General features: G+C 40.4%; 1 long non-coding RNA gene across 1 annotated transcript in view; it reads left to right on the plus strand.

Moving 5' to 3' along the window:
• Positions 1-10,481, plus strand: part of LOC127020365 (uncharacterized) — a 78,732-nt gene extending 68,251 nt beyond the window's left edge. Inside the window, exons 3-4 of the long non-coding RNA XR_007767065.1 lie at positions 7,801-7,858; positions 10,424-10,481. This is a non-coding gene — a long non-coding RNA (uncharacterized LOC127020365). The remainder of the gene's footprint in view (positions 1-7,800; positions 7,859-10,423) is intronic.
• Positions 10,482-10,862: the final 381 nt, after the last annotated feature.

Raw genomic sequence — 10,862 nt, forward strand, 5'->3', positions numbered from 1 at the left:
CTAAATCTCAAAGTCACTGTCCAAAAGGACCAATCTAAAAGGGGCACACAGTGAGCAAGGCCTTCATTGTCAAGCTGCAAGTGAACAAGTTATTTGTATGCTACCAGTCATATGCTATTGTCAGTTTTTCCATTCACTGTGACAAGGAACATGTTTTGATTTGGACACTTTTGGTCTGGGCCACAGCCATATTATCTATTCCACTGCTGCTTAATGTATGTAGCTAAATGATTGCTATAGCACCAAAATTTTTAACAATGAGGCGGCTCAGAGTGAAATTATATAATGAATTATTCCCCCAAAAGTGCTGAGGGTGGCTTTTGAGGGTTTCCAAACCAGCTATCAAGTGATGTTTATATATACACATCACACTGACCCACTTGGAAATCCAAGCCTTGATAATAAAAGTCCATCTTTTACGCTTTTCTTTGAGGTCAAGTGAAAGTACTGCTGAAAGTATTGGGGAACAATCTGTTTTCTCAATAGAAATTATATGACCCCTCTGCCTTCCTAAGACTTTTTCCATGTCTTAGATTTTATGATTGACCAAATAATGACAGCTGCATCCTTTCTAATTTCTTAAAGGAATGCAGCTAACACTACCCAGAAGGACAAACAGGCAGGGTTGAGGGGAGCTGGGAAAGGAGAGAGCTTGCATGGTTCAGGAAAACAAGCAGTGTAAAAGCTTCCTGAAAATATTCCACTAAAATATAATTACTAAAAGAGCTTTGAAAGGAGGGAGTTAAATTACTGAGTGTTGCTGTGATCATTCTCCTAGTTTAAATTACTCTCTTATAAATGAAATAGGACCTGGACTCTGCTAATTAACTACCCTACCCACAGGTGATCACAATATGGGCCATGTAAGATCCCTGCAAAAGCAAAATTTATACACCTAGAAATGACAAGTGTGCATATTAAAACCATTTTTGCAGTTTACAAGAATAGCAAAGTCCTTTGATAGCTAACCAGGAAAATTATAGTGGGGGGTGGGGTGGGTGTGGAGGAAATTCTGCATACATTTAGAAGTAATGATTTAGACAACATTTCCCTTGAATTAGTTCATTTTAAAAGAGAACAAAGGGTTTGTCCTGCTGGGTAGCTTTTCAGCAGGGATGCCCTGCCTGCCTTATTTCAGATCTGCAACGTTATGTGGTTTCAATTAGTGGTAGCACTTGCAAAACTAGTAACACAGACATTTTGGCATGAAATCTGACTCCAAGGCGGTGAAGGGTACTTAAGATCTACTCAGGGATGGGTGGAGAAATACAGTATATTTGAAACAGTGTTGATCATTTGTCATAATGGTGTCACTTTAAAAATCTCACTGTATTTTTATAGGCTTGGCTTTTAATTTCTTCTTTGCCTCCCTGTTTAGAATTTGCTTTCCACTTATCTAGCATCCCTATTTCCTGTCTCTTTTGTCACCTGGCTACTTATTAGGCCTTCAGTTAAGTTTTTCTTCAGGCTTTTAGGGCAGCCAAGTGTCCTAGCTAAACACACTCAAAATAATATAGTACTTACAATGCTTAACATCTACAGAGCCCTCTTCATCTTCAAAGTCCTTTGCAAACACTAGTTACAATAAGAACAATCCTGCATTGTCAGGGACTGACTGGTTTAATAGTCTGTCCATCCCCTTAATGTTGTGAAGCAATTACTAAAATATCCTTTCAAGGCAAATGCTAATTCCTTTAACTTTGCAGTCAGGAAAGCTGACTTCTGTTGCTATTCCACATCAATGTAAGTGCCTCTTGTAATACATCTGCTGGCAGAAAAAAGCCTGTGCATGATTCAACGAAGTTTCCCAGTCCTACTTATCCTAGATATCTTGATAGGCAGGTGACATTTTGATGAACAAAATAACAAATGTCACTGCTGTTGTGATAGACATATACAATATTCCAAATATCCACTGAAAGAGAAGTGTTTAATACAGGAATGAAAGAGGCAACTGCTTGACAGGATTTGAACATGTACATCTATAATATTTTTAGCAATAAAGTCAATAATTTGTCTCACTATCACATCTATCATGGTGCTAAAGTAGTTTTTACCAAGACTTTCCTATACGCTACTCTAGAATGGTAATTGTCAACAAACATAGCATAGCTGAAAGGAGACTATAGCACAGATAGCAGGACTTTTTTTTTCCAAGAGTTGCATTCCTAATTTCCACTAAAGGACTTAGATTTGTTTCGCTGGTGCTGAAGGTTGGAGATCAAAAAGGACCCTAAAGATTGTCACCATGTATTTGTTTTGCTAGCCTAATGCTGGTAATAGACCTTATAAAAAAATCTTGCTCTAAAATCACCACATATTTCACAATGTTTCATTTTGATACTTGTGGTTACTCTCAAGCTGAAACAAAATTTAGGGGCTGCAAATGGAAATGGTATGAAAGTGTGGAAAATGCTGCTCATTTCAAACCCCACAGTATTCATCTGCTGAGTTACTCACATGCCTGGTCAACAGCAGTTATTTTTATCAGTGTCTACCTCAACCTTGCTTGCACAGCCATTTAGCCTTACTCTCTCTTGTGCTAGGAAGCAGCAACCTGAACAAAGGAGCAGAGGAAGGAGCAAAAGCATGGGACTTTCTCCTTCCGATCCACTTAACAGAAATGAGAATATAAATGAGCAGTTAGGCCACTGTGATCAAACTCATAGGCAGCGTAGTTCAACTGATTTAGAGCTAGCATACCAAATTCATCCCACACTTGTTCGAAGTCTCTGCAATGGGAGCATCTTATTTTGGCAACAGTCTTTATACATGACAGGTAATCCACAATGATCCACAATCATACAAGCAGGCTTTTCCCAATTTCATTCAGACTGCTTAACAGCTTTATTGCAATTCTAGGAATAAAGACGATCACATTTCACTGACTTACGACAGTACGTTTAATGCACTGTGCCATTTGCCACCATCCTGATGGGCCTTCTTTGTGTGTGTGATTAATACATGTATTAATGCTAATAAAACACTTACGGAGTTTCCCAGATGTAGACTTGGCCCCGTAATCCTTCCCTGTTCTGCTGGGGATAACTTTTACAACATGAGATCACCTGCACCAGTGAAGTGCATTTTAACACCTTTTGCTGTTATCTATATGAACTGATGATCCTAAGAGAATCCCAGCAGTGCATTTAAACTTTATTTCCCAGGTTAATCAGGGTAAAAGACAGTTAACTAAGTTTCCCAAAGGGGGCCTTCTATACATTAAAAAAAAAAAAAAAAAAAAAAAAAAGATGCTACTGGAATTGCTCATCAGCAGAAATTTTGCTCATTGAGAAAAGAAAGGCAGCAACACCATAAAAAGGAAGGGTGTTTTTGTCTTATAGTGGACAGCATGGCATGCATACACACAAAAAAAGGCGAAATATTTTCTGAACAAAGAAGTCAGACCAGTCCCCATCTTTTTTTGATCTTTAATCCCTTCTCTCCCAAGTAGAATGGCAAAGGAGCCCTTCTCTCTTTCTAATAAATAGCTAGCAAAGGAAGGCATTCAATGCTATGTCCCTTTGATCACCACAAAGCTGTCAGCCCCTGCCGCTTTTTTTTCTACCAGCTCTTGTTCCTGGTTAAAAGTGGAAGTAATATCCCCTGAAAGAAATACCCTAGGTGTCCTGCAAATCATCAATCCTATTTTTTCCCTTGTTGTTTTTCAGTGGCCCACCCTCCTGGCCGGGGCAACCTCCTTACTAACACCCCTCTTCCTCTTTCCACTCTTTTTCCAGAATACCAGTTTCATTTGATACGCAATTCAATGTGCCAGTCTGACCTACTGGGACCTTGCTGTCTGAGACTCTACCACTGCGCAGACAGGGGAAACCTTCCTTCTAGCAATAAACAGTGTTTACTTCCATACATTTATCTTCCTATAAAGGAATTAAAAAATATTTCCTAGACACAGGAAAGGGATTTTTGGAAATTAGCTTTTAATAATTTATAATACAGCTCTAATTTTAAAAAAAGCACAACCCAAACAACAAATAAAAAAATTACAGGTTGTGCTTGACCGAGTGTCTGAGATCCCATTTTGCTCCAATCTTCAGGCTCCTGCATTTCAGACGACATCATTGCATCTCAGCAGTAAACAGTTTGCAAATATTGCTGCTTTCAGACAGGTCACTCCATGCATTTTAAAGCATGCTCCTTGTTTACTGCTCAGATTATCTGCAATCTGCATTTGTGCTCCTCACAGTGTCAGGACCTGACACACAGTTTGTAAATATTATGCAAAGGAAATAATTCACAAAAGCAAACAATTACAATAAAGTGTAGAACATGAGACTGGCTGGTAATGGGAGAGCAGAGCAGAGGCTTTGGTGTCTGTGTGTGTGTGTGTGTGTGTGTATAAAGGGTTGGAGGGGGGAGGAAGGGGGTGAGTAAGGAAAAGCGACTGTATGAAAGATCATTATTACTACACAATGTCATATCCTTAGTGACATGAAATGATGTTTAAATACCTTTGCCATTTCCCCCTGGTGATGGCTGCACTAGGTGCGTTCTGTGTGCCTACAGAGATATGTTTTTAAAAAATTAGGATGGAGTGAATGCTGCTCGTTGTTCAGGCTGCAAAATGTCAAACTGCAGTGGAAAGAAATACAGCATTGCAGTGGTGGTGCACTGAGGCCCCCGGTAGGAAAGCAGGAGCTATTAAGTGGAAAATTCCTGCAGAGGACGTGTTTCCATTCCTAATGCGAAGAAAGAGGGTGTTGTTTGAGGCTGGCAGGTCTGTGGAAAATACAGAAAACACAGGGAAGATGAGAAAATGACCTCATTGAACTCTGAGAACTTAAGCAAACAAACAGCTTCAGCCAACATACCACATTCTTGCAGCACTTCTGCCCAAACAACAAATTGACCTGTAAGTTATATAATCACCCACAAGCCCTGGTGCCCCATGTAAAAGTGAGGAGGGAGAAGGGGTTTTTCGTTACGGGGGGTGGGGGGATAAGCAGTAAAACCTGCTGCATTAGGAAACACTATATGGGGGTGGGCTGCCTGTCCCCCCCCCACCACCACCTTCCCACCTCAAATGGAGTAGTCACATGAGGTTCAGGTTTAATTGCGCTCTGAATACCAGCAGAATGATGGCACTAGTTGTTTATTGTATGAACTATTTCAGTACAGCATAAATTTTCCATTTCAAAGGATCCTGAATGTCTGCAGGGAAGGGACTAGGTTTTGTGAGCAGAGGGTGGCCTCTGTAAAAGTTGGGGGGGGTGTGTGTGTTCATCTTAGAGATGGTTAAAACTGCGTTCTTTGAACCTGATTGAGGGGGCTCTGGGGAGCAAGTTTAGGGTGTGTTTCCCCCTATAGAGGCCCCCTGTAGTGTTGACTTGAACTGCCTGAGTTACCATTTTATATCAACTGAACAAATCCTAGTGTAAAAATGCAGGGGCTAACCAAAGGCCATGGGTTCTTCTGTGGTTGTTGTTGTTGTTCTACATAGCTCCAGCCTGGCAGAAAAGGAGCATGTATGCCAGCATCCCCAGCATCTGACTGTGCTGAAAGGTTTGATTCGTTGTATGAATGCTTGCCTCTGTGTATTTCCAATAACTAATTAATTAATTGAACATAACAGAAAGTTATTAATTAGCAGAACAGTAGATAAACCATAATTCATAGTTTACAATAATATTACTTACAAATCAGAAAAGGGCTTTTCTGTTAACTAATAGTACATTTGCTGTGGGGACATGTTCTCTGCTACCATGTAATTCCAATGTGCACTTTTAATGGATAGGCCTTTTTTTTTGTTGTTGCTTACACTGTTAAAATCCTGTTGTCTCGTAGTTGCAGATGGTTTTATGCACAACCAAAACCTGCTCTACCATCCACCATTTTGCATGGACTTTGCCTGTGATAGGCATGTTAGTTTTGGAAGGTCCTTGCAACTTTAAAGACTGCATGATGCTTTAAGAAGTGTAACTATAAGCAGATAAAGTGTTTGATCTTGAAGATGCGTCTTTAAAACATATGCATAGGAATGGCCAAGGTTCAAATATTAGCAGCAAAGAAAAAGCATCTGACACAAGTCACAAACTACAGATGCACATTAAAATTTCATGTAAGCTGCTATTTAGATCCGGTGGTTTGATCCATTCTGTTGTTAGATAAGGGACCACTAGCCATGAATGCAGTGAGGTATAATTCAGAAAACCCCAGCAGCTGTAAGGAGCTGACTAGATTCAGTGCTTAGCTTCCCTCCCCAAAACATTTTAGAGCAAGATAAAGTTAATTAAAGATGGGTGCTGAGGAGAAAGTGAGACCATCCCAAACTTGATCCAAAAATGATTAAATTACCATTTTTTCCTTTCCGGTTTGACATCTCCCTCAATATTTGGAACACAAGGTAAAAAATGGCAGAATTACATACTACAAAAAAATCTGTACATACAAGACTTTCAGCATTATTTTGTAGGCATACTTTAAGTTGTTTGGACAAAGATCAAAAAAGGTAGGTGAAGACTTGGGCACGTGGCTAAATCAAACAAATTCTCCTACAGCTGTTAAGTATTGCTTTTCAAGGCTCCAGATGCCCCTTATTTCAGGTATGGAGGAGACAGTATTGTAGTAATACAAACAGGAAATATTTCTTACCTATGTAGCTCAGATCTGAAAACCAATTTGCCCAGAATCTAGTGCTGTTTCAGTTTAACCCTAAGTGCCTGCATCCTCAGCAGCACAATGGCCAAAAGACACTCAGGAGCTCCACAGCGTTGTGTTATTCCCTTTCTGGGAATGTTTAACCAGGGCAAACTATATAGTGCAGTGTAACTAAGGGGCACTGTAAGGGGCACATAACTTACAGACAAGAACAGCTTTCTCCTCCACACTCTGACAGGAAATAAAAATCTCCCAAAAAACTCAAGAGAAGAACAAACTTTGTGAATGACAAAAAGAAGCACTGCCAAAAAGGCAGGTTTTTGCTCATCCTTACCTTGTGGCTGCAAACGGCAAGAAAAAGAAAGACGTAAGGAGCGCCCCGTGTATCATGAGGGCTCTGGAGTTTAGCACCCATTGCAGGCTTAACTCTTCTGAGGAGTGCAGGGTTTTGGTTACACTTTCGCTCTGCTTTTTATAGGTTCTTTGTCTTTTACACAGCATACTCGGCTCATATCAGACCTTCTGTTTTGTGTTCAGAACTGTGTGTCTTCAGTTTAGGAGACTTTAGGTATCTAAAGAGACTTCTAAGAGACTATTTTAAATAAAAACTTAGATAAATCTGGGTGATAGGTACAGACCTGAGGCAAGGAGATTGCAGGCAACCCATGTTCAGCTCCTGCCAATGCACCTCAGTCAAGCCCTACATTACACTTTCAGAAGTGTGCAGAAATGCCTGGTCAAACTAACCTGTGCAGGAGTTTCATGAAGCACAAAAATAGGTAATAGAATAAACTAAAAAATTAATGCTTTGTGAATTGCCCTTCTTTGTGTCACAGTATCAAAAGACATGGAGTAAAAGAACCACAGAAATAATTGATCAAGATCTGGCCTTTATTTCTTTGCTCTTTTATTTTAAATTATCAGATTCATCACAGTTGGGAAATATGAGCTGTCAGCATGCCCAAGCTATCTTCAGCACTGTCCGCTTGTTCTGACCATAGTGGAAATAGGACACTTGGCCTCTGACCACCGATGGAAGCATTGAATCCCCAGGATTTTACTATCACTGATCATATGGGTCTGGTTTCCTACCTTTTATGAATCTAAGAGCTTGAAAGAAGTTTTGAGATCATTGCCTGTAGAAGACTGGAGTGTTAATCAGTCTCCCTCCTTGTTTTGCAGTTCAGGTGACTCCCAATTTGGACAACTGGAGGATGAGGACCCCAGGACATGCTGCAGAGTAAGCTTACTGTTTTATCTGGATGCAGAAAGAAAGCCTGTTGGTCAGTGGTTTCATACTGAGGCAGGAACAAAAAAGGGAACTTCACAGTAGGATGTATACACAGGTTTTTCATGGATAAAATGTGTGTAATCTGCCCCAGCACTGACAAGATGGAGACCTTTGTCTCAGGAGCCATAGCTCCAGATGTGGGTCCTGCTTAGGAGCCATAGAAGGCAACAAGAATCATCAGGTGTTTAGAAACCATGTCTTGGGAAAGCATTGGGCTTTCAAGTGCTTGAAGGGCATCTGCAAAGACAGAGGTAATCTGTGGTTTCTATGTCTGTTGGAACAAGAATTGGCTCAAATTATATTAAGACAGAATTATCTTGGGCTGTATTAAAAACCTTATGTTGAGTGATAGGAGGAGGTGCAAGTACAAAACTGAAAGCATTTCCCTGAATGCAGATCCTCCCACGTACTAGAAGAAATACATAAATCAGTCAAAATGTGGGTCAGTTTATGCTTGGAAGAAGGTTTGACTCAACCGGGGGTTGAGTGCTGCTCAGCTAGTTTTGACTCAGCTGGGTGCTGCCAGCTGCTCATGAAAAAAGCATGGTGGTAGAATAGGCCCAATGTTTGACAGTGATGGCACGATGAAAGGCTTTGGGAGGGTTTGCACCTTGTTGTTCCCAGCTTCTTGAAAGATCTAAGTCACAGTTGACCTCTACAGATGTATAGAGATATGTATTTTTCTTACAGCAATTGATCTGGCAATGAGGAGCACTTGATTAGACTTTCTGCAGACTGATCCGTTTGCAGTGCAAAAGCCTAACCATTAAAATGAAAACAAGGCCAAAATTTGCCGCCTCTGTTGAAACAGTCAGTTTCAATAGAACTTCCTCCAGTTTTACACCAGTGAAGCGAAGTTAAATTGCATGTGAGGCAAGACAATACAGATACTAAAGATCTGAGTCAAGATCAATCAACCTCATGATTTCTCTTAGCTAAGTCTTAAGGAGAGCTCCTTGGAGATCATTGATTTCTATAATGTGTATTACTAAAAGAAGTCTATGGGGTTCAGGCAGAAGCAATAAGGGAGGCTTTTAATATATTCCCTTTTCTGCTTTTGGTTGTGGTTCACATAAGTAACGAGTATGATGCTAAACTCCATCCAGCATGGTGGGAATGTTACCTAGTGTCACTAACAAGTATTTAGTCTGATTCAGCCCCATAAGCCCCCCACCACATAGAAGCTAATTGCAAGGATTAGGGCACACCAAGACACTCAAGCTCCACTCTTGTGGGTTTGGGGAGAAACAACACATTTAAACATTCCAGCTACAGTTCCCTTGGCAACATACATAACAACAACTCAGTAAAACGATGGGTTTCTGTTTTCTTAACCCTTCAGGACATCGACTGAATGAATACTTCCTTGAGGAAACAGTTCAGTCAACTAGATATACTCAAACACTCTTAAATCCAGCAGGCCTTTTCTCCTTAAAAAAACAACAGCAGTTGAATTCCATGTCAAACTGATCTCCTCCCCTAGCATTAAAGGGTTTAATTCAAACACACACATAAACCATTAGCAAACCCTCTATAGAAGTCTGCATGGAAAAAATACAGTAAAAACCAATCCCAAAACATCAATGTTTCATATCATTATAAAGTTCCTGTAGGTCAGAGGACACAGAGAAGAATACACAAATTCTATAAAGCACATAAGTATTCTTAAGAAGCAAAACAATATTAGCATTTGTGTAGATTATAGAACACAATATTGTTTGTGTCAGTTATAGCAATAATAATGTCTATAGCAACTTTATAATGATTCCTCTGGGAATTTAAAATACTTCATAAACTAATACTATGAAGTAATAAGATTTACACCATCTTTGTGAAATACATGAGATCTGCCCCCGAGTTTATTCCACTGCCCAATGAACTGGAGTTTCTTGTTACAGTAAGGACATCTGCTCTTTAGCAGTGGCCTTTCCTATTGCACAAAAGCTTGGAAGAGGAACCTCCAGCTGAATGCATGTGCAAGGTGGTGGAAGTCACCAGACTTCACCTGCACCTTACAAAGAGCTGGTGTAGATTTTGGGCTCTCATTAGTAGGCAGAATTAACGAACATGCTCACAAGGCCTCAGTTAATAGCTGCAACACCAATGGTATTCTGCAGGTTTATTTAAGACAATGGTCTGTCCCCTATTGTCTTCCTCAGAAGTTTAGGTTTATGAAAGCATTAAAACCTTTACCCCAGGTATCCTAGGGTGGGTTCATCAAATGATGTGTAGCAATTGTCTGAAGAGAACTTACCTTGCTTCCTCAGTATACAAGAAGTGACCTGATCTAGATTTTTAGGAGAGCAAGAGAAACCATCAGTACCTATGATAAACCTGTAACTATTAACTGCTAGTGCACCGATGCACACTTACTTACACAAAGGAAGAGATTGACGCTACAAAACTAAATCAGGGATCAAACAGATGCCAGTGTAGTCTAAAGCAATTACAGTTCATAACCCAGCTTTTCCCCCCTTTCTCACTGTAAGCTTTAATTTTTGTTATTTTCAAAAGGAGCCTGCATGACTTTCCCTTAGATCTTCCATCCCATGATGGTGAGGCACCTTGTCGCATTTTGCAGCTTCAAGTAGATACAAGAAAGAGTAAGTACACCTGCAAAATTGTTGAAGGCTCTTTAGCCTTAAACATCTAAGGCTCCATCGCTCCAGGATTGCTCTCCATCGATGGAGAGTGCTCACTTTCTCCTCTGCAGCAGCTCCTATGTAAATCTCTGGGAAGCAGACACACCCCCCCGCCCTCCCTCCTCAGCCTTAGCTCACAACAGTTTGTTAAAGATTATGCAGCATCCTCGCTAGCGCGTGGTTGCCAGGGCATCCTTGTTCCCTAGCCAACTACTATACTAAGGCTTTACTGGCAGCCATCCAGCTGTGCTTCATTTAGGAACCTCTGCGGCAGTAAAGGATGTGTTTTCCCAGTTTACTGGAGAAATAAG

This window comes from Gymnogyps californianus, chromosome 10 (genome assembly GCF_018139145.2).
Source record: "Gymnogyps californianus isolate 813 chromosome 10, ASM1813914v2, whole genome shotgun sequence".
Classification (NCBI taxonomy): domain Eukaryota; kingdom Metazoa; phylum Chordata; class Aves; order Accipitriformes; family Cathartidae; genus Gymnogyps; species Gymnogyps californianus.